General features: G+C 41.6%; 1 protein-coding gene across 14 annotated transcripts in view; it reads right to left on the bottom strand.

Moving 5' to 3' along the window:
- The window catches only part of FOXN3 (forkhead box N3), a 538038-nt gene that overhangs the window by 414185 nt on the left and 98669 nt on the right, over positions 1–25184 (bottom strand). For 6 of the 14 annotated variants that reach the window (XM_081510826.1, XM_081510818.1, XM_081510810.1 and 3 more), the window contains exon 1: positions 24007–24144. The exons of 5 other annotated variants lie outside the window; for them this stretch is intronic. The gene's annotated coding sequence lies outside the window, so the exon portion shown is untranslated. Of the gene's footprint in view, positions 1–23772; positions 24145–25184 lie in introns of those variants that run through there. 3 more of the 14 variants (XM_081510824.1, XM_081510816.1, XM_081510808.1) reach the window with 1 other exon arrangement.

A 25184-nucleotide genomic window follows, 5' to 3' on the forward strand; every position in this document is an offset into this window, starting at 1 on the left:
ATGTGACGTTCTCGGAAATTAAAAATATGATGGACAAAGCTTAAAAATTCAACAGATGATTTGGAAATAAGGTAGGTGAAATCATCCAGAAAGTAAGGCAGTAAGACAAAGAGATGATCAAGACAAAAGGGAAAAAAATTAAGAAAATTTAAAGATCAGTCCAAAGTTCAACTATTAGAGTTTGTAAGTGTTCAAAGAAAATGGTGAGAAGAAAATGATTAAAAACAACACATAAACAAACAAACACAAAGACAAATCCACACCTTCTCTAAAACAGGAGCCTAAGTCTTTCAGTTGAAAGGTTTTATAAAGACACAACAAAATTTTAAAAGCTCCCAGAAAGAAAAAAAATGTGTTTACATAGAAAAGACGAACAATCAAAACAACACATGACTTCTCAACAACAGAAGCTGGAAGTCAACCTAGTGTTACCTTCATAACATGGAGGGAAGATGACTTTCAATCTAGCATCACATATGTACCCAAGCCACTAAGAAAGAGGATAAAGACCTTTCTCAAGATTAAGTTCTTTGAAAATGTATCTCCTATGTTTGCTTTTCGTAAACTATTAGCAGATATGCTCCAACAAAAGCAGCAAATCAAAAAGGAGAAAAACATGGGATCCAGGAAGCAGGAACCACACAGAACCCAGATGAGAAAGAAATCCCCACACAAAAGCTGTTCCAGAGCAGGCTCTCGAGTAACCAGAGCAGATAACACCAGGAAAAACAAAGTGGATGATGATCTGATACGTCCGACCAAGAGCAAAACGGGACTGAGAGATGCTACTAGAAAGCTTAAGAAGAGTTAGAGACAAAGGAAAAAAGAAGGGAGGGAGGAAAGAAAGTGTGTATTCGTGTATCTACAAATACATCCACACTCAAAAAGAAGCAATGTTTATTAATAGGGGAAAGATTAAAAGTTCACAAGAAAGAAATCTGTAATCACAGTATGTCATTGGTCTCACTGATGCATATATTGTTTATGTAATAATACAAACAGTGTGAATTCAAAAGAAGGGAAGGGGGGAAGGTCTTAATTATCACAATACCAAGTCAAAGGGTAATATTTTAAATTGATTAAAAATCAAGAGGATGATGGTAAGGGTACACTGAACGTGCATGCTCAGTCATGTCCGACTCTTTGCGACCCGTGGACTGTATCCCTCCAGGCTCCTCTGACTCCATTAACTGTAGCCCCCCAGGCTCCTCTGACCCCGTGGACTGTAGCCCCCCAGGCTCCTCTGACCCCGTGGACTGTAGCCCCCCAGGCTCCTCTGACCCCGTGGACTGTAGCCCCCCAGGCTCCTCCTCTGACCCCATGAACTGTAGCCCCCCAGGCTCCTCTGACCCCGTGGACTGTAGCCCCCCAGGCTCCTCCTCTGACCCCATGAACTGTAGCCCCCCAGGCTCCTCTGACCCCGTGGACTGTAGCCCCCCAGGCTCCTCTGACCCCATGAACTACAGCCCCCCAGGCTCCTCTGACCCCATGGACTGTAGCCCCCCAGGCTCCTCTGACCCCATGAACTGTATCCCCCCAGGCTCCTCTGACCCCGTGGACTGTAGCCCCCAGGCTCCTCTGACCCCATGGACTGTATCCCCCCAGGCTCCTCTGACTCCATTAACTGTAGTCCCCCAGGCTCCTCTGTCCGTGGGATTTCCCAGGCAAGAACACTGGAGTGGGTCGCCATCTCCTTCTCCAGGGGGATCTTCCCGACCCAGGGATTGAACCTCCGTCTCCTGCATCTCCTGCATCAGCAAGTGGGTTCTTTACCACTGGGAAGCCCAAAGGTACACTGTTGATTTCTAAAACATTTCCATCATGAACTATAACATACAATACACATAGAAAAGTGCACAAAACAAATTGTACAGCTCAATGATTTATCTCAAAGCAGACATCCACGTAATCATTACCCAACTCAAAAAACAGAACTTTGTGAGCACCCCTGAAACTCTTATCTTTCTCCTCCTAATTAGCACCCTTCTGCCCTACAACTATTATGTTAACTTTGACAGAAATCACTTTATAGTTTTGCTAACTAACCAAGCATCCCTAAAGCCTATAGTTTCGTCAAGACTGAGTGTGTATATGTGTGTGACTTCTTTCACACCTTAACATCAGTGAGACTCATCTAGACTGTGATGCTTGCTATAGTTTGCTTTCATTGGTGTATCCTTTTTATTTATATATAAATATGCCACAAAGTGTGTGTGTGTGTGTGTGCGCATACACATGCACACATTATACTGTACTCGATGATATAGGGTGGTTTTCAGTTTAGGGCCATTATGAATGGGCTAAATACCCTTTGACTTGGCATTGGGCTTCCCCTATGGCTCAGCTGGTAAAGAATCCGCCTTCAATGCAGGAGACCCTGGTTCGTTCCCTGGGTTGGGAAGATCCCCTGGAGAAGGGAAAGGCTACCCACTCCAGCATTCTGGCCTGGAGAATTCCATGGACTGAATAGTCCATGGGGTCGCAAAGAGTCGAGCATGACTGAGTGACTTTCACTTTCTTTCTTTCCATTATGAATACTGCTATGAACTTTTCTCTCCATAATTTTTGGTATATATGTATTGACTTTTCCCTTGAATCTGTACATCAGATTAGAATTGCTGACTCACAGAATATGCCTTTATCCAATTTTATTAGATAATACTAATTAGTCTTCCAAAATGGTTGTACCAATTTATAGTCTCACCAGCAGTGTATAAGAATTCTGCTATCTCCAAACTCTCAGCACTTGTTGGTACTGAAAGTCATTTTTAATTTTAGGCAGTGGGTAGAACTGATGTGGTTTCTAATACGCATTTCCCTGGACACATACGAACCAGAGCACTTGCTTCACATGTCTATTGGACATATGGATATCATCTTCTGTGAAGCTCCTGTTCAGGGCTGTTACCCATTTTTCTGTCTCTTCTACTGATTTGAGGAATTCTTTGTATATTCTTTCCATGAGCCTTATGTAAATCATAGATACTGCAAATATCTCTAATTTGACTCTCACTCTCTTAACTGTGTCTTTTGATGAATGTTAAGTTCTTCATTTTAATATAGTCCAATTTTATTGTCTTTTCTATGATTGGTTCTTTTGGATCCTGTGCTAGAATTCCTTTCCTAGCCAAAGTCATGAGTAATTACCCTATATTATCTTCTGGGTATTTTCTTATTTTGTCTTTCACACTTGGATCTTGGATTCACTTGGAATGGATTTTGGTATATGTTGTAAATTTAGGGTCAAGGGTCTATATTGCTATGTAATTGTTTCAGGACTGTTTAATAAACAAGGGGATGGGATTTTTAATCGCTGATAGAGTGTCTGTATAAACACAGCTCTGTTTGGGGACTCTTATCACTAGTCTGTTTCATCTATGCTGCACCAAGGCCCCCCTCCCTCAGATACTCTAGCGTAACAGCAGCAAATCTTAGGGTCCGGTGGACCAAGTCCTCTTTTCTTATTCTTCTTCCAGAGTATCTTGGCTATTCTTGGCCCTGTGTGTTTCCATATAAGTTTTAGGATCAGCTTATCAATTTTCATGAAAACCCTCTTGAGATTTCGATTGAGATTTTACTGACAGTTTGAGACTGACAACTTTTTAAAAAAGCAGACCCCTCTATTTCATAAACATGACATACCCTTCCATTTGCTTACGTCTTCTTTAATTTCTCTCAATAATAGCAAATGGTTTTCAATATAGGTCCTCATAACTTTTGTTAGATTCCTAGATATCTGATGATTTTTATTCTGATGTGAATTCACTGTGTATCTCTTTATTGGTAATAAGTAGAAATAGAATTTATTTTTTCATATTTACCTTGTATCCTGCCAACTTGCTAAATTCACTTTTTAGATCCAAAAACTCCCCTGAAATTCCTTTTGAATTTTCTATATACATAGTTATAGTGTCCAATAATTACAGTTTTATTTATTCCTTTCAACCCTAATATCTTTATTTCTCTTTTGTGCCTTATTGTATTAGCTAGGATCTGTCATGCAATGATGAACAGAAGCAGTGAAAACTGACATATGTCTTTTCTCTTATTCTTAAAGTTTTAAAATTTCACCCACTGTGCATGACGTTTTCTACTTTTTAATTTTACACAGTATTTTTTGTAGATTTTCTTCTTAGAGTAAGAAAATTTTCTTCCTGTTTATTCAATAGTTTGCTGAGTCTTTTAAAAAATCATGAATAAATGTTGGATTACATCACACTTACTTCCTGTATTCATTGAGATGATCATGTGATTTTTTTATTCCATTATATATTGAGTTACACTGACTGATTTTCAAAATTATTACTTCAACCTTACAATTCTGGAGATAATCAACTTGATCACAATGCAGTCATTTATTGCTGGATTCACTTTTCTAGCACTTTGTTTAGGATTTTTGAATCTATATTCATAAGTAAAACTGGCCCAGAATTTTTCTTATTTATGTCAAGTTTTAGTATCAATATTCTGCTGACCTCTTAAAACAAGTTGGGAGTATTCCTTCTTTCTTTTACCTGGAAGAGTTTGTGGAAAATATGTGTTATTTCTTCCTTAACGATTTAATGAATTTAACAGAAAAACCATCTGGGTCTGAAGTTGTTCTTGTGGTAAGGTTTTTAATTGCATATTCATATGAGTAGAGATAGAGCTACTCAGACTGTTATTTTTCTTATGTCAGTTTTGATAAGTGATATTTTTAGAAAGTTTGTCCATTTCTTCCGAAATTTTCATTTCATTATTTGCCACGGTGTTATTCATCATATTCTGAACTTATCTTTTAAAGGTAGTGATGTTCCTTGCTTCATTCTTCATATTAACTATTTGTGCTTTTTTTTTTTTCTGGATTAGTCTCGCCAGAATTTATTGATTTTATTAGTCTTTCAGTCTGCTGATACTATATATGGAATGTCTGTTTTCTATCTCATTCTATCTTCTCTTATTTGTATTATTTCCTTCCTCCTACCTTTTTAAAATGCTTAATTGCTTTTCTTAGCTAATTTCTTGAAATTAATGCTTAGGCTATTTATTTGTAAACCTCTTTTGTTCTAATGTATATATTTGAGACTTAAATATCCCTCTTATCATGACTATAACCGTATTCCATGTTTGGTATCTCATGCTTCATTGTCTTCCATTTGTAAATACTATTTAATTTTTATTGCCATTTCTTCTTTGACCCACGATTGCTTACTTTATAAACATACAGGCATATTTCAGTTACCTTTGTGACTGTTGAATTCTAGTTTAATGTCATTGTTATCTGAAAAGACACTCTGTATGATTTCAATCCTTCAAAATGTGCTCAGTTGTATAATGACTCAGACTATGAGCAACGGCGACAAGTATCTTCTGTGTCTTGAAAGAAATTAGTATTTTATATTTGTCAAGTGCACTGTTTTATAATTAGAGCAGGTCTGTTAATTAACTTTGTTCAAACTGTCTCTAATCTTAACTGAATTTTACTGTCTGCTCATTGTAGCAATTACTAGGAGAGATATGTTAAATTTTCTAACTATATCAATATCTATTTCTCCTTGTGTAATTGTGTGTATATGATTGTTTGTGTGTGTATTTTAAAAATGCACATAGATTTAGAAATATTTCATTTTCCTGGAAAATTGAATCTTTTCCATCATGAAATATCTTTCTTCATCTCTGACAACACGTCTTACCTGTTAGAGAGTCTACTTTATCTGATACTAATTTAGCTATAGAATCTTTCTTTTGGCTAGTGTTTGCATAGCATATCTTTTTACATCCTCTTATATTTGACCCTTCTATATATTTTTAAATAATGAATGTATCTTTAGAGCAGTACATAGGTTTTTTAAAAATTCAATCTAATAATCTTTGACATTTAATTATTTACTCAGCTTACATTAAATAAAATTGCTGATATATTTGGGGCTAAATCTACTAGATTTTATTTGCCTTAATCTAGTCTAGTATCCTTTTTCCCCATTTTCCACCTTCTGTTGAATTGAGTAATTTTTATTATCCTATTTTCCCCTCTTCTTAGCTTATTATTTATATATTTCTTCATCATTCTTTTAAAGATTATCCAGAGTTAAAAAACATGACCCCTTATTAATGGCTAATATTAATTAGTTTTTACCACTTCCTTTACAATATAAGGGCTTTAGAACAATTTAATTTCATTAATTTGTCCAGACTTGAGTTCTACTTTGATCATATGTATTTATTCTCTATATACTTTAAATTCCACAAAACAAAATCATTGTTACTTTGTATGTATGGCTAGCATTTATTCATATTTAACTAATTATTATCTCTATTATTCTTCATTCCTTCCTTCATCTCTGAGCTTTGATCTGGGAAAATTTTCCTTCTGTCCAAAGGATGCTTTTTAGTATTTCCTTCAGGATAGATGCACTCATAACAATTTTCTTAAATATTTTTAGCTTTTTATTCATCTCTGAAGAATCGTTTAGGTAGATACAGAATTTAAGATTGATAGTTGTTTTCTTTCAGCAACTTTAAGGAATCATCCATTCCCTTTTGACTTCTGTTATTTTGATCTTATTATTGCTCCTTTGAAGACAAGATATACCCACTCCTCCAACACTGACTGTTTTTCAGCTTTTCTCCCTGTCTTTATTTTCAGAAACCGTACTGTGTTGTTCCAGGTGAAATTTCTTTATACTGACCCTGCTTGGTGCCCCAGAGCTTCTTTATTCTGCAGCTCTGTGTCATTTATTGGTTTTGGATAATTTTCAGTCATCTTCCCAATTATTTCTCCTTTTCCATTTTCTCTCTACCCACCTACTGAAACTCTAATTACTTGTATATAAGGCCTTTCTACTATATTTCACAAGTCTTTCAAATTCCTTTCCATCATTTTGCCTCTCTGTGCGTTATTTGAGTATTTTCTTCTGCCTTATATTCTAGTTCACTAACTCTCTCTTCAACTACATTTATTCTGTTGAATCCATCCATTTCTCAACAGCTTTATTAAAAGTATAATCTTCATACCATACAATGCACCTACTATAAATGTATATTCAATGATTTTAGTACATTAGTTCAGTTGTGCAGCCATTGCCATCACTATAATCCAGTCTTACAGGATTTCCATCACCTCCCATAGCTCATCTATTTAACTTTAGTAACTATATTTTTCATTTCTAGGTTCTTATTTATAATTTTCAGTTTTCTGGCAAATTTTTAAATCTTATCTTTTAATTCTTTGAATATAGTAATCATAGTTACTTTAGAGTCTATATCTGATTAATTCACTATCTGGATCCCTTGTAGATATATCCTATTTATCAGATTTTTTTCTTGGTTTTTTATTATGTCTTATTTACTCATATACCCATATTTTTCATTGGTTGATGGGTATAGTACATGAAAAACTCTAGTGAACATGAGGCTCTGGAAGACGTATCTTCCTCCAGAGAGGATTTTTGCTTTTGCTTCTGGCAGGCTTCTAAGCTAGTGACACTAATCTGAAAATGTTTTATTTTTGGCTTCAGTCCCTGTGAGAGTTTTTCTATTTCTGGTTCATCTTGATTCAGGATTCCAAATGAAAGCTGAGGTTGTTTACTAGGGTTTCTGCTCCTTGGCAGGACTTGAGGACAATTACCATGCCCCCAGCCCCACCGGTTTGTTGAAAGCTTGAAGTTTTTATTCTCTTAACAACTACTTTTGGAATTGATCATTGCCTTGAAGAAAATGCAAAAGCTGGGCTCACCTCTTAGAGGAGACTTTCCTTCCCCCCAAATCTTAGCTCTGCAATTTCTCATGGTCTTGATGGTTCTCCAATACCTCTAAAACTGATTTTTTTTTATTTTTATTTTAAGCAGCTTTTCTCAGCAGAAGAGTTGGTTTAAACAAACTTGATCTAATATTGCTAGACATATTGACTAGTAAGGTGATCATAATTTATCATATAAATAATCAGGATGTTTCTGAAAATGAAAGGAGGCAGTATTAGTGATCGCATTGGGGTGTTAGGCACAAACCCAAACCACCACAAACAAATCAAGATATATGGGTACCCAATAATAATACATGGAGTATTTTGCTTAAAAGACATAAATCAATTTAAAATTCACATTGGCCATATCAAGAATGTGGAGGTCTTGTCCCTTCCCTTTGTGTTGACAGAATATTTGATATTAAGGATACAAATGAGCCCTTGCTCAATGTGGGACAATACTATTCAGTAGTTCATTGTATCAGTGGAAGGAGTTAACTATTCCACCCAGCCTACTAGTTCATGGGCTCTATAAATTAATGTCCTTGGCTGAGACTTGGTACCTTCAAAAAAGTAGTATTGGAAACTCTTCCAAATAACAGAAATGTTTCTAAAAAGATAAGAGGAGCCCTAGAGTTGAGAAGAAAATGAACATAATTTCCAAAAAGAGCACTGGGTACTGCACCTCCTGCCCCTGCCAACTTCATCTCTCGTATCAGGAATTCCGTACTCTGCTCTCATCTGCCAGAAACTCTGCTCTACCCCATGGAGGGGACAACATGAACGAGCGAAGCGCTCGCTCGGCCTTGGCTTTTGAAAGAAACAGATTATCCACGAGTCATCTTCTAAAGTGAACTCCTCTGGGCTGCAAAGCTTTCTCTCTGATCAGTGCCAGAGCTAAGCCCAAGGTGCTGCTCAACCAAATAAACACGGTCGATACCTAATTACAGACGCACCACATCTTCTATTTTGCAGCCTGACCCTTCCTGGAATTTTGATGATGCTATTCAGAATACACTTCCTTTTCTTCATCTGCATATTTTAGATGGCTTGATTCAAAACAGTGTTTTGTATATAAACACCCCAGCATTTTTCCAAAACACAGGCTTTATCAAGTATATAAAGTAATTTGCCACGTGCATTGTGTTTGCCTCCGAGCAGGTGGATAATAGATTCGAGTTACTAAGATGTCCGTGTATTTTCCCATCCACGGTACACTGCAGTGGAGAAAGAAAACCACTCAGTGAAAAGAAAACAAATCATCCTTCCAACAATTTAACTCAGGTCCATATGTCATTCTCATCTACTAAAACCAACAGCAACAAAAAATAAAAGCGAAGCGTTGAAAACATTGAGCCTAACAAAAAAGTAATGAGTTAAACTCAAGGAGAGAGTAATACTGAGGCCAATAACCCAGCTGAGATGATCTGTGGCTCTGAAAAATATTCAAGCGCCAAGTTCCTCTGCTTGCTATTAAATACTAGTCTGGAGAAAGGTTGGCCTCCTTAAGCAAGATCCAAGACCAAAGGAAAAAGGAGGGCAAGGTCTCTACTTAAGGGCTTGAGACAGCCCCAAGCCCTTTTCTCTCCCACAACATACAAATAACTAGAACCTCAGCATCACTGTATCAACCACAAAATCAACAACAAAGGTCTTTCTCCACTCAAAGCAGTCTGTCCACACTGCCTCATCCAACCCCTTCTAAGGCAGTCTTATCTGTATTGTTCATCTTCCAATGACCTGCCTCTCCACAATATCTAGCACTCCCTAGACCTCAAGAAATATTTCCAGAATGACTGAATGAATTCTCAAAACAACCCAGAAGGAGCTGAAAGGCTGATCTCAACCCTGCACGACAAACGACTAAGGCAGATTAAACTGACCCCCCCGCCCCGTGGAAATGCCACGTTGCTTGCAGTACCCCCTCCAAACTCCATGGCTTTTTATTTTTCTCCAAATTTTTATTTTGACATGTTTCAAATCTAAGAAGAAAAGTGAAGGAATCACATAATGAATAAACTGCCGACCACAATGCTGCATCCCTAAATACGTTAAAACACAAAACTTCTTCTTTTATTCTGAGGTTTAATGTTTTTTATAGAGCATACAGGGTGTTCAACACAGAGTGTCAGGAGACAGTTTCAAAAGTGTTGAACAAAGTTCACACCTTCAAGGAAGTTATTATACAGTGGGGGGATCTAAACTATACAAACACGATACAATTCAGGGTAATTAGATCCGAAACTTGGTGGCACTGATTAGAAGTGAAACAGGAGCAGTGAGAAATCAGGTTGGGCTGAAGTTTCAGACAGAAACTACGTAACAGACACAGACTGGTTACTGATTAATATTAAACCTGTTTCTTCTTTGTCCTAGACACACACCCAGACTACTTTTCCCAACAACCCCTCTTTGCACACAGATGCGGCAATCTTACCAAGTGTTAGCTAACAGAATGGGAAGGGAAGTGGAATGTGCCACATCTAGGACTGGCTGGTAGAAACACGTCATCATGAGTTTCACATTCTTTCCTTTTTGGCCCGTGTGGTCCCAATGAGCACAATGACCTTGGGAGCTGCAGACTGATAATGGCAGAGCCACAGGAAGGAAAGTGCCTCGCTCCCGACCCACCACCTGAAAGAAAACCGTCCCTTAACGGGACACCCATTTTGGATACGCAAGGAATCAACATCCATCGTTTTGATACATTGCACTATGTTGGATTTATTGAAGCAACTCGTGTTACCTCAGGCTTCCCAGGTGGCTCAGTGGTAAAGAATCTGCCTGCAATGCAAGAGATGCAGGCTTAAACCCTGCATGGGGAAGATCCCCTGGAGGAGGGCATGGCAACCCACTCCAGTCTCCTTGTGAGGAGAATCCCATGGACAGAGGAGGCTGCGGGGGCTGCAGTCCACGGGGTCACAGAGGGTCGGACACCACCAAGTGTCCGAGCACACACTCAAGTGTTACCCCAACCAATACAAGCTATGGCCTCATCACCCTAGAATATGTGTTAGGAGGTCATGTTTTCCTCCACTGTTTCTGCACATATTATCTTCACCCTGGTAGCCCAGATGCATTCCTATGTTTCAGGGACTATTTGGATTATTAAATAAGGAATACAAAGAGAAAGACTGGAAGCTCCTTTTCTGGCAGTATGGCAGAATAGATACCTCTCAAATCTTATGAAAACAACCAAAAATGCTGGACAAAATATTTCTTGAAAAATACTTTGAAATGTATTTATAATCTGACAGGAAAATGAGGCACACTCATAGCATAAAACTTTTATGAACTTTCCCATTAGAGGCTTTAACAAACTGGGAGAACTTGAGCTTCTATTTTTATAAGTCAGCAAGGCATAGGGAACAGCAAATAAACTTGTTGGCTCTGACTTTGTCAGAGCCCACCAACAATAGGGCTCCAAAAGGCCACCAGAACTGCCTGTCTCAAAAATTAGTGCTGAGTAGGGGGAGAAAGTTTTACTAAAAATTTGTAACCACAAGACAATCCTCACATAGCCTTTGAGTATGAATTGATTGTGTGGCTGGTCCCCAAACTTCCAGTTGAGAATTTTTAAGTCCTTGCTTTACAAATTGGTGATAATCCCAGGCACTCAGGAGAAACAAATGCAAAATCTAGCGAAACTCACCTTCAGTTCACACCTCAAATAATTCTCACTAGTAAAGTCTCAAAAAATAATAATAGTAAGGTTACACACACACAAATGAACCTACCTACAAAACAGAAACAGAACCATATTCAATATTCTATAATAAACCATAATGGAAAAGAACATAAAAGAATGTGTGTGTATATAACTGAATCACTTTTCTGTACAGTAGTAATTGACACATTATAAATCAAATATGCTTCAATTAAAAAATCAAATTAAAAAATAAAGTCACGGTAAAATAAAACAAAGTAAAATAAAAATCACAAATAGACACAACACATAAGAAAAAAGCATCATGAACAACTAACAGAAATAAGACATAGTAGAATTGAACCTACAGACTTCAAATTTTAAAATGATCAACTGATATAATATTGTACATCAACCCTATTTCAGTTTTTCAAAAGTCTAAAAATTATCAGACACATCATAAAAAATTAAAAATATAATAGAAGGAAACAAGTATATAAACTGTGAGCAAGATTAGTCTGATTAGATACAGAAAATGAAAAAGACTGAAAAAATTGTCAACTGCAGCACATAAAAATATAGAGACAGACAATGTGAAAAAAAGAGGTTAAAACACAGAGAATACAACAGAAGTCTAACATATACCTAACCTAAAATTCAAAAATAGGGAAAAAAAAAGGGACAGTACTCCAAGAATCTTCTAGATTCTCTGATGAAAGAAATCAATCCACAAATTCACAAAAGAAACACACAAAAAATCCTAAGCAAAATAAACATATAAAAAAAGAAATTCACATCTATATACACCTTATAATAAGAGTGAAGAATGACAAAGACAAAAAGAATATCTTCAAAGCAGCGAAACTGTACTTTTGAAAACAGAATACCTTTGAAGACAAGTGGGAATTAGATTTAGTATTGATTTCTCAGCAGCAGAAGACAGAAAATAATGGGACATCTTTAATATGTTGAGAGAAAATAACCAGAATTTTTAAAAATAATTTTATGTTATTTATTTATTTTTGGCCATGCTGTCCTCCTGCTGTGCAGGCTTTTCTCTAGTTGTGGAGCCCACGCTTCTCACTGCGGTGGCTTCTTTTTGTTGCCGAGCACAGGCTCAGGGATTACAGGTTTCAGTAGTTGGGGCTCGAGAGCACAGGCTCAACAGCTGCACAAACTCAGTTACTCCACGGTATGTGGGGTCTTCCTGGCTCAGGGATCGAACTTGTGTCTCTTGCATCGGCAGGTGGATTCTGTACCACTGAGCCACCAGGGAAGCCCTAAGCAGAATTTTATACCTAACAGAAATACATTTTATACTTAGCAAAACTATACTTTAAGGGGGAAAAAAGGGGGGGAGAAGAATTAGAATTTTCCAACAAACAATATGCAAAATAGGTCTCCTTCAACAGATTCTCACTTAATGAAATCTATGAAGAGAAGGAAGTGATGGCAGGAAGGAAGGACACAAGTTGGGAAGGAATTATAAGCACAGAAAGTAGTAAATATGTGGGTAAGTCTGAACAAACATTTATATTTTAAAATGATAACGTCTAACCTACAAGGCTAAAATAAAAACACAGAAGTAAAACACTGGGCAAAAAATAGGGCCCAAGCTAGCAGGGGAGGGGGTGAGGGGTGGTAATGACTGGAATTAAATGATCTAAAGTCCCTGAATTGTTTAGGAAGAGAAGAAAGATATTGATTCCCTTCAAACTCTTAAGCATGCACGCTGAAATTTCTGGAGAACCACTAAAAGAATAATAATAGAGTGTAAAACTTCCAAACTACTACAGCATAATAATATATGAAATAAGGGAAAAAGTCAACTCAATAGAAGATAAGAAATGAAAGAAAAAGAAACATGAAGAGTTGGGACAAATTGAAAGAATGAAATAACATGAAGGCAAACATTGAAATAAATCCAAAACTGCAATAAATATAAATGGATTACATATTTCATTTAAAAGATATTACAGACTGCATAAAAATATCCAGCATGATGTCATTTATAAAAGATGCATCTAAAATACAGGATATAGGGCTTCCTGGGTGGCTCAGAGGTAAGGAATCTGCCTGCCAGTGCAGGAGACATGGGTTTGATCCCTGGTCCAGGAAGACCCCACAGGCCGCAGGGCAATGAAGCCCTTGCACCACAACTCCTGGCCTGTGCTCCAGAGTCCGGGAACCACAGCTACTGGAGCAGGCAGTGCAGCTACCGACGCCCGAGAGCCCTAGAGCCAGCGCTCCACAACAAGAGGCCACCCCGATGAGAAGCCTACGCATGGCAACTAGGGGCCAGACCCCGCCCGCTGCAACTGGAGAAAAGCCCCCGCAACTGGAGAAAAGCCCCCGCAACTGGAGAAAAGTCCCCGCTCGCTGCAACTAGAGAAAAGCCCGCACAACTGGAGAAAAGCCCCCGCAACTGGAGAAAAGCCCCCACAAATGGAGAAAAGCCCCCACAACTGGAGAAAAGTCCCCGCTCGCTGCAACTAGAGAAAAGCCCGCACAACTGGAGAAAAGTCCCTGCTCGCTGCAACTAGAGAAAAGCCCGCACAACTAGAGAAAAGCCCCCGCAACTGGAGAAAAGCTCCCACAACTGGAGAAAAGCCCACACAACTAGACAAAAGTCCCCGCTCGCTGCAACTAGAGAAAAGCCCGCACAACTGGAGAAAAGCCCCCGCAACTGGAGAAAAGCCCCCACAACTGGAGAAAAGCCCCCACAACTGGAGAAAAGTCCCCACTCGCTGCAACTAGAGAAAAGCCCGCACAACTGGAGAAAAGCCCCCGCAACTGGAGAAAAGCCCCCACAAATGGAGAAAAGCCCACACAACTAGAGAAAAGTCCCTGCTCGCTGCAACTAGAGAAAAGCCCACACAACTGGAGAAAAGCCCGCACTGCAACCAAGGGCCAGCACAGCCAAAAATAAATAAACAAATAAAAGTATTTAAAAATAAAATATAGGATGTAGAGAATTTGAGAAAACAAAGAACAGAAACCTAATAGGAAAAACTAACAATGAAGAAGCTGATTATATCCCACTGTTGCCTAGAATTGTCACACAGATGACAGACAAAACACGCTTTAAGACAAAAAGTGCAGTGAGAACTAGTGTACTACTTCATAATAATAAAAAAATTCAAATCTCCAAGAAGGTGCAAGAATTCTAAATGTGTATATACCAAATAGTGTAACTTCAAAATCAATCAAGAAAAAAATCATAATCTATCATCTCAGGAAGAGATTTTCAACACACTTCTCTCAGTTAAAAAAAAAAAAAAGTAGATCAAATTAGGATAGTGGTCATCTTGCAAAAGATGGTGGCTCAGGGCCACGAGGGGACTTCTTGGGTGAAGCTAACATTCTATTTTTCAATATAGGTGCTGGTTACATAGGTGTTCTCACTTAAAAAACCATCTGTCTACAAATGTAACCACAGACAAATATACACACAACATATGTTTACATATATGTATAAATATACACATCTATACTATGCTGCTGCTGCTGCTAAGTCACCTCAGTCTTGTCCGGCTCTGTGCGACCCCATAGACGGCAGCCCACCAGGCTCCCCCGTCCCTGGGATTCTCCAGGCAAGAACACTGGAGTGGTTGCCATTTCCTTCTCCAATGCATGAAAGTGAAAAGTGAAAGTGAAGTCGCTCAGTTGTGTCCGACTCAGTGACCCCATGGACTGCAGCCTACCAGGCTCCTCCGTCCATGGGATTTTCCAGGCAAGAGTACTGGAGTGGGGTGCCATTGCCTTCTCCCATCTATACATATATCCATATATATTACACATGGTGTGCATTTGAATGTGTATGTGTATAATGCTTCCATTTGTATGAAAGCATGCACAACTAAACTATATGCAGTTTCACAATAAAAAAGTATGTGGCAACATTATAAAGAAAAGCAAGGATACAAACCAGAAACAAACACTTCACACCTACTGACATCCAAGCAGCTAGAATTTTGCCATTCTTAGCTGCAAGGGAGTCTTAGAAACGTCCGAGTTAACGGACATATGTGGGAAGCTAGTAGACTCTGCCACAAGCAGAAATTCCACAGCCTTGAAAGTCAGGGATGGGATTTTCACCCTTGACAGGAGTCTGGAGGACCCAGCTCAGAGAACTGACCTGCAGGCAGTAGGAGATGCTGCCTTCACCCATGAGGGACCGTGACGTCCTTGATCTTTCCGCCTGGATGGTGGAAGGATGGGATGGTGGAGGGGAAGTGAAAGAAGAGCCCACCCCTTCCTGAGTCCAGTTAATGATGGCAAAGAGAAAAGAGATAAGAAGACAGTGCGGTGGTTTGCTGCTTGTCCTGACTTCTCCCTGGGGGATTCTGCCTCTTGATAGAGGAGGTGCCTCGGAGGACAGGGGGATGTCCTTGTGCCCACAGCCCTCCAGCATCCGAAGCCTTGGAAAGAGAGGAAGAAGAAGTCTACCTCCCCTCTTGTGAGCAGTTTAGGGACAGACGTCTTCAGCAGGACGGAAGAAGGGAAGGAGTCAGGAGGGACAGAACCCCCAGGAGGTTCCCGGCAGTATTCTCCGAGTGAGGCACCAAAACTCAAGATGAGGAGGTGACCACGAGCTGGATTTCAAAGACAGCGGCCAGGAACCCTGGCAACAAGTGAGATACACGGCCCACGAACCGAGCGGCTGTCCTGGGCTCCCCTGAGCAGGGTAGCCAGGGATGGGGGCAGGGTTCAGGGCGGGAAGAATGGACCGCTCCCCACTGGTGGCTCTCCTCCCCCGCTTCCCGGGGTCATCTCCCAGATAAACAACCCACTCTGGAATCCTCCTGGCAGGGACAACTTCAAAACTAAAACAAAAGGCATTTACACCCGGAGAGAGGAACTCAGGGAGGGTGTCACTTTCGTCTGTCAAGATCAGTTTCGAACACAAACTTCACAAGGGCCAAGCTGGGGGATACTTCCAGTTTAAGAAGCCGATCAGTTAGGCGACGGATGGCAGACTCTCCAGCAACCACACCCCTTAACATCCCTACTGCAGAGCACAGTCCTCTGTGTGCAGAGGTCACTCAGTAACTTGTCCATTGAATGAATGGGTGTTAGATTCGTTTCCCCAGACTGGCGCATATGTATCTTGAGGATGTCCCTAGATCAATTCTTCAAAATGATTTCACATGCGAAACCTGAGAAAGCCTGCATGTGAAATATGAATTAGTTTCAGATCATTCACCTGAAATCTTCAAGAGAATGAGAAACCGCCAGGCACCTGCATCATTATTGAAAATGTCCACATGGTTCCGTTTTTAGTTCCGACTGGTCACATACATGCAGGCCGAGTGGGACGCCTGGTGAAGACTTAACTTGCCGTGATTCCCCTTTGCTAGCAGCAGAGCAGAGCTCCTTGCTTAGACGAGGAAATCAGACTAACCCAGCTTTGCTTGGTCTCTATAAACACATGTGGAGTTTGTACAATTTATGGGTAAGGGTGTCCCAAGAAGGAGATAGTCAACACCTTCTTAATCTGACAATTTAAGCCAGTTTTTTTTTTCATTCCGAAAGAAATAAAGGCGATATCCCCATATTCCCATGTCTGAGTGTGTTAAGCAGTTCGTGTGAATTATAAAAGATAGTGAAGGACGGGGAGCTGGCGTGCTGCAGTCCACGGGGTCGCAAAGAGTCAGACATGACTGAGTGGCTCAACAACAATAATAAAGGAGAATGTTGTCTCGGAAATCTGTCTTTAGGGGTGCCACCAGGAGAAACTCGAAATGTAATATTTGGGTAATTCAAGAAAATCCTATCCCTGCAGTAAGAGCCTTTTGTTTACCAACTAGGTGAATGTGCTCAGGGATGCATGAAGGGAAATTCAAAAGATGAAGACGGATTAAGGAAGATAACCTCTGACAAGGGAGCTGAAATGTCCCTCCCATCACTGACGGTCAGAAGGTGTGGGAATACAGAACGTCAAGAAGCAAAACCCTACTTCTTGCCAAACTCACAACAAATATTACCTCACCGCCACCCCTGCCATTTTTTCCCAGGAGGAGAATCCGTCTCAGGCGTGGACGGAGCTTTCAAGCATCAGTCCTGGGAGAGACAGAGAGGAGCAGTGCTGAGGAAGCCAGCGGGTGGAAAGGCCGCAACGTGGAGTCGGAGGCCTGAGGGTGAGAGGGAGCTGGCCCTGGAAACATAGTGACCTCGGTTTCTTCATCTGTAAAATGGCACATGAATGCACATTTTCATTATTTCTTAGTAGCATAACATTATATTAATACTAGACTATCATAAGAATCAATTGGGCCAGCACCTGATAAATGAAAAGTCCTTATCAATTTGAGGTGATTTTTCTGTATTATCCAATACTGCCAAACTTACCATGAGGAACTCACTTCTTTTCCGAGACCATTCTAAATGCTAAATCCAGTCCCATGAAACAATATGACAGTCTTAATTTACAGCCATTATTTTAAAATGAAAGTGTTAACTAGTCATTAAATGGTAACTGTTTTCATTTTAAAGGCTGCAAAAATGTTAAGTTTGCCAAGTCAGAACATTTCAGAATTTAAAGAGATATCTGAGGTTACCTAAAATGTAACCCTGTATAATATACTAAAAATTACCTCTTCAAGTAGGATTTGCTACTGTCTGAATTTTAAAATGCTTGGGAAAGACTGAAGGCAGAAGGAGAAGGGGACGACAGAGGATGAGATGGTTGGATGGCATCACCGACTCAGTGGACATGGGTTTGAGGAAACTTTGAGAGTTGGTGATGGACAGGGAGGCCCGGCGTGCTGCCGTCCATGGGGTCGCAAAGAGTCGGACACAGCTGAGCGACTGAACTGAATATTAAGATAAAGTGCCATCTGCAAAGGTAACGAACACACACTAATACCTGGAGTCCTCCATTAACAACTTCAGCAAGGTCGTGGCAACTGGACGACAGCCTTGAGTTCCAAAACGAAGTCCCCAGAATGGTGGAGAGGACACGCTCCCTGGGGGCGAGTCACTGGCCTGCTGCTGCGAACGCCCGGGACAGTGCCGTCGGTGTTCCGTGACGGGACACACTCCTTCTTTGCAATGCAGGTGGGAGGAGCAATAAGATAGCTTTCCACAGTCCAAAGTGGAAAACCTCTATTCAACTCAGTTCAACAAACAAATGTTAAACACAATCATTTTCATCCGCTACCACAGCCAACCATTTTGTGCCTGTATCAGTTTCATCTTTCTAGAGGAAATATCTTCTTTAAAAAAAGAAAAAGCTTCAGCACAAATTGTTGGAAGATCTGTGGCTTCCCAGAATATCGATGACTTTGATCGCCACCTCCGACCCCATGCAGGTAACAGAAGCACAGTGGAAATAATAGGAGCCTGCAGATGGGAGGGGCCTCCCTGGTGGCTCAGACAGTCAGGAATTTGCCTGCAATGCAGGAGACCCAGGTTTGATCCCTGGGTCGGGAAGATTCCCTGGAGAAGGGAAGGGCTACCCACGCCAGTATTCTTGCCTGAAGAATCTCATAGACAGAGGAGGAGCCTGGCAGGCTGCGGTCCATGGGGTCACAAAGAGTCGGACAGGAGGCTATCCTTCCTACTTCTGTAAACTCCCCAGCTGTGTAGCCTCCAGGAAACAGTGAAGGGTCTGCTGTGACCCTAAGAAGCACAGCGCTCCTACAGTCAGCCTGCAGTCTCTGCTCTTTCCTTCTGTCACCAAGCACATGCGAATCACGGAGTTGTCAAAATTAGTGGAAGGGAAGGGGATCCCTCCATCCACCACCCCTAGAAACTTTAGTATTGATGGCCTCTGAGATGTAAAAAGGGGGACCCAACACTGCCATTTCAGTAAATCTCATAACAGAAGAGATAACCCGAGAATATTTGATGATGTTCAAATATCACCCGTGTGTTATCATTTTCCTCAACACTGAAAACACGGCTGTGACTGCCAAGCAGATTACATAGCTTGGCAAACCTTCATTTTATGAATGACACTTAATATGAAATCATTTTCACTGACAAATAGAGGAACAGTGATATAACAGATCCTGAGGTGGCACTAGAATAAATCCACCGTCCAGGACGATGAGAATCTGCTCGTCTCAAACACCTCCATGCCGTTCCCGTAACTTCTAGGAAAGGAGGCCGTTTACAAACCTCCTCTGCCCTCCCCTCATCACAGACACAAGCAGGGCTCTTTCGCAGCCCGGTCCAGCCTGGTGCACACACAGAATGGCTTATCAGAGCCCTGTATGCACTCCTGTTTGCTCCCCTGAGCACAGGCGCCCTCTGCAATTGTCAAGGCAGAAGTGAGTTCTCTCTTCAGTTCAGAAGTTCCAGGACTCGGCAAGCAATTCCCCCAGGCCTTCCTTAGAGAAGATTTGGGACACTTTAAAAGCAGTGGTTTCCCAACAGCTCACAGGGGTCCTAGGCTCCTAGGGTGCGCCCCAGGCACAGCCCAGGAGAAGACAGTGGACTCGGGGCTCCTGGCGCTGGGTTCCCGCCAAAGCATTTCTCTTTTTATTCCACTCACATATTAGGGTCTTGCATAAGATTCCATTTGGTGCTAAATATAAAACCAAAGTGATGTCTTCAAAAATGTGTGAAAACCCTTGAAAGGAACGGTCCGGTCCCCTCCCTGAGGCTCTCGTAACCCCTCCCCAGGCAGTTCCCTTTGGATGGAGGTTTACGCACTTCTTTTCCTCTAAAGAACCTCGCCCTGTTTTCTCCCCCAAACTTCAAAACATGAACTGAAACTACTAAATATATTTATTTATAATATTCAAAATAATCCAGAAGTTTGCACAATAAAGCTTTTCAAGGTGAAGATTTGTTTTTCTCATATAGACTCGAGCCTGGCTTTGACTACACCCTCTCCTCAAATTCCAACTCTCCCCGTAGACCGTCAGCAATGGAGGCATATACCTGACGTTTAATCTATGGATTTTACCGTTACAAGCCACGAGACGAACGAAGCTGCCTCTTTCCCTTTACCTCTCCACGAAACTGGCATTTGATTGGTATTCTGGGCTAATTATTAGAAATTTGGCATAGTCATCAAAAAACGCCAACTTCAGCCAGTGTCTGTATATCTGACAGCTGAAAATGAACCGGAATTTTACTGAACATCTTGTTAACGTGTGTTGGTCAGATAAGTTGTACATAGCGGTATAATGATCAATGTTTCTAATCTCAAAGCCAAAAATAAATGAACAGAAATGCCAAAGATCTGAAGTAATTTAAGCGTACTCCTCAACAGTCCATTTAAAAATGAACTGTTCTGAGCAAACTACTTGACAGACAATGGAGCATGAAGGCAGATTCTTGAAACTAACAAACCCCATTCATTTCCCTCAGTTTGTAAAAACAAGCAACTGACAAGTTTCCTGCCAATGAACATAGCTGAAGATAAGAAAGCTCCTTACAGGAAATCCTTTGCTCAAGAGAACAGTTATGCCATTAAGGTTACCCTTTTTCACCAAATCTCAATCAGTTAAACATATGACCACACGGGATCGTGCAATACATGCTAAATCGCCCCAGTGATGCTTCACTGCTTCTAGTGTCTCTGTTCCCTGTGACAGACGCAGGGCAGTGAGTGAATATTGCGGCACATTGAGGATTCTTCCCACCTCCTCCCCCTGCTCCCCCTCTATGCAATTAGTTGATGAAAACAAGGGAAATTTTCTGCTCATTTTTTTAAAAAGATCAAAGTGTTAGTTAATTGAGATTAAAATTGACCATTTTCAATTAAGATTAAGCAATACAAAGCTATAAATCATGACTGTAAGAAGGATATTTCTAGATGAATATCAAGCACTTCAAAATTTAAAGACCACCATGGACAAGATTAGAGAAAATACAAGAAATGTACTGGCTTTATATTTACAAGCTTCAATGTTGACCCCCAAAGTCACAATTCGCCTCCTTGGCTAATGTCTTGTTTAGCAAAGTGAAAGGGGGAGACCCCCAAAAGCGTCCCCTTTGTTCCCTCTCCTCACTAAAACCACTACCAAGACACTGAACATACTCACAGCCCCGACTGGGGAGCCTCTCCATTATCCTAAAAATTAAAGCACTCTTCTCCAACCACAGAAAAGGAAACTTTCCCTCAGTTAACGGAATAATAATAATTGCAGTTTTGGAAGAGCTCTTAATCCTGTATAGGAGTGTCCTGCCCCTGGTCAGTGACTGAGAACGCCCTTCCGTACCCTTCCCGAGGCGCCAGATCCGTCACTATCCGGCACAGGGAGCCTCAGAGCAAAGCTCCAAAATGCCACAGTTCTTTACATCCCATTGCTGCAGGTCAGGTTTGAAGTCTCCTGCAAACAGAAACTCTTCACTATACTGTCCCCACGTGACTCTTCCGCCCCAGGTTACAGCCTAGTCTTTGCAGCTCCACAAAAAGCAGACACGCGAATCCGTTCGCTCCCACAATTAAGTGATCAAATACATGCTTCTCGGCCTTCCCTGGCCCAACTCCGACGTAGCAAAACGTAAAGTACTAAGCATGTGTGCTCATCCTTGTTTTCAGCCCTTTTCCTCACATCTTTTCGATAAAAATACAGTTATGAAATCCAGGAGACTGCATTTTTGGTTGTTGTTGTAAAATGACCTTGATTTGACAGGCACGGTCTCAGGTTTCAACAGATGCTGTGGGAAAGCTTACAGAAGCCAGCATGTTCTCCAGGCATCTGTGATGACATGCAGGCTTTTTTTTTTTAAGTGGTGGTTATGGTAGTGTATGTGTGTTGGGGGGTGGGGGGGAGGTTACTCCTCTCAGTTTCCATGACAACCATGTCTCTACTCATGGTTATTAGATACCATCCACTTCCTGTGTCTAAATTTTTAAGCCAATCAGAAAAGTGTTTATACATTTAACAACTTCTGGGACGGTCTTTCTTTAATTGGGGTGTTTCAAGCCTCAAATGGAGTTGTCCACCGGCCTTATGTTTCTCCTCCTATACAGAACATTTCACATTTATCAATTCACATTCTTTTAAGGTGAGAGATGCCCTTTTTCTTGAATCTGAAAAGCATTCTCCTCAAACCAGATGTCACAATTTCTTATAGTGCACAATGATGTTGATTGTTGGCTCTTCACGGCCTTCTTCTTTCACTGTTACAGACTGAAATTTAGAAATGTAGTGCATGATACAGGCACAAGGCACTTACGTTATCAAAGCAAAGATACAGCTAAGCACCCTCCGCTGATGGTGGATCCAAAAAACGGGTAGGAAAAATTATTCTGAGTTGAACAACTTTGCATTCTACAACTCCCAAGCAGACATCACCGAGATCGTATTGTCAAGTGATATGTCTACAAATGCAAGCTAGTAGCTGACGTCTGCAAAGAAATCTGTCACCAAAATGGCCTACTTTATCTGAATAGAAGCAACGACAAAAAACTGAATACCAAGGTGCCTCAAGCCAAGTGCACCCGAGTTAAAAATCAACCTCGCAGAACTCTGGGCCCGAGAAGGCTACTCTGAAATTACAGCATGATTTTCAAAGACGGCTTTGGGTGACTGTTTCCCTAAGTCTCCATCTAACTGACCAATCGGTGTGAGAGCAGAGTGGGCTGGAGTCATTTGTGCAGTCTTCCGAGCTCTTCGCTCTCCCCTCTCTAAGGCAGAGCAGGCGATCAATGAAAAACAGGGAACAAAAGGAATATAACAGGATGTCTTCCTTAGCGAAGGAAAATGATTCCCTTTTTCCTCAATGAGCCAGTCCCACCCAGCCCACGACAGCTCCACATGGGAGCTCCCAGCAGACCAGACCTTGGGGCTGAAGCACATTTTACATTTGCAATCCTGTGTCCCAGCTGCTGGCAAATGTGTCACCTTTAAGCACATCCTGTGACAGAGGGCTCCCCGAGCCCAACCAATTGAAACTAATAAATTAAATAAATTAATAATCCCACCACGAAAAGCTGCCGAGAAAGACCGCGTTTCCCTTCCCCAAATGTCAATCGGGCAGTATAAACAAAGCATGAAAAATAGTCTCTCCAGCCTCCCCACCAGGAATCATGGTTTTTCTCCGCCAAACAAGGCTCCTCCAAAAAGAGAAATATTCTTACTGCCTTCAAAGGAAACTCTCGTCTGTAGATGTCATATCAGGATAACCAGTTACAGTATTTGAAAAGAGGTTTAAACTGCCCCCAGATTTGACACTCTGTTTATAATTGATAGCAAAACAGTTGCGACAGCAATGCTGTAAACTCTGCCAGCCAAACTCCACATTTAACACGTTAGTTCCTTGAAAATAAAAGTAATGGCTTGGGGAGCCCACAAAAGTAAAGACTCAAAAAGTAATTAACAGAATTACTGCAATTATTTGATCATTTTAATAAATTATCCGTTTGTCTGCTGGGTTTTTTTTTTTTTAAGTGACTATCCACACATTCCTGAGAAACTTTTTTTTTTTTTAATGAACTTACTTTTGAGACAGAACTAATGAAAAATATGCAACTCGCCGTCCCCCGGATCTCTCCCATGTGAAGTGCAGGCTATAAATCCATCCGAAACCAGGTGGGGATACCGGGACGGACACCTTAGAAAGAGCCCAGGGTGCCCCCAAAATGCAGCTGAGCCCGAACGGCGAGGGCGCCCCGCCACAATGCCGAAGCAGAGCAGAGGCTGCGGGGGCGCGAGAGGGGCCCCCCGGTCGTTACCTGCGATCGGCCGCCCGCCCCGGGCTCCTCGCGGCCGCATTGGGGGGCCGCGGCGGCGCTGGACTCGCGGGGGCCCCGCCGCCGGGCCGCGCCGTCTCCGGGCCGAGCTGCCGCCGATCGCGGCCGGAACCCGGCTCCAGCCCGGCGCCCGCCCGGGTCGGCGGCTCCGCGGGCGCGGGCCCGCCGGGTCCTAGCGCGCGCCGCCCGCCTGCAGCTGCACGTCCGGCCCCGCGCAGGCCGAGCCGCGGCCGCGGCAGGTGCGGGCGAGCCGGGCGGCGTGTCGGATCCCCGCCCGGGACGCCGAGAGGAAAACAGGGGCGCCCGCGGAACGCACGGCAGGCGGGTGTTCGCATCTGCAGCCCCCGCGTCAGGCACCGAGCGGTCCTCGGTTCCCGCAGTTTCGCCTGCTGCACTTGAGACAGTCTACATTCACAGACCCTGCGGGATCAGGAGTGACAGGTTTCAAAAATATAACGCCCCCCAAACATTTTTTTTAAAAGATCGAAAATGGTGTGTTTAAGTTTTAAACAGTTTTCCAGTGATTTTCCCCCCAACACGTCCTTCTGCATTTTGCTCTTACTTTATCATGTGCTATTTTAAATAACAAAGGCCCATATGGCTAAACACGTAGTCATTTGATTTTCAAAAGACCTCAAAAATTGCATCAGAATATGCACTCATGTATCTCCTAAGAAATCAACGAGCAAGAATTAATGGTGGCATATGGTGTGCTTCGTGGAGGAAACTTAATTACAAATTAAAACAAATGCAAAAATTCACAAATTCAGTAAACTGAAAGTAAGTGATGACCCTAGATGTATACACAAATCAGTTTGTGTGCAATTAGGGGAAATGTAAGTTCTAGATTCCTCTAACTGCGGAAAGTCTGTTAATAAGAAGAGATTTCCCTCATTTGCTCCCAAAAGGGCCTTCAGCACCCGCTCAGCACAGTCGTTTCCTGTGGCCCACCTGGAAGGCAACTTTTAAACTTGCAAATGCTCATCTAAGAGGACAATTCTATTAGCTCTTAATTCAAAATAAAAGTGCTTTAGTTTGAAAAGCCTGTTTAAAAGGCTTCAAAACTGGGAGCTTTCTTTCCGTCTTTGATATCACCAAGTTTGAAGGTCACAATTCTGCAAAACTGCTAATAACAATGGGCACCGTGGTTTGACACCAAA

This window comes from Giraffa tippelskirchi, chromosome 7 (genome assembly GCF_054371585.1).
Source record: "Giraffa tippelskirchi isolate mGirTip1 chromosome 7, T2T-mGirTip1v1.2.pri, whole genome shotgun sequence".
NCBI classification, from domain to species: Eukaryota; Metazoa; Chordata; class Mammalia; order Artiodactyla; family Giraffidae; genus Giraffa; species Giraffa tippelskirchi.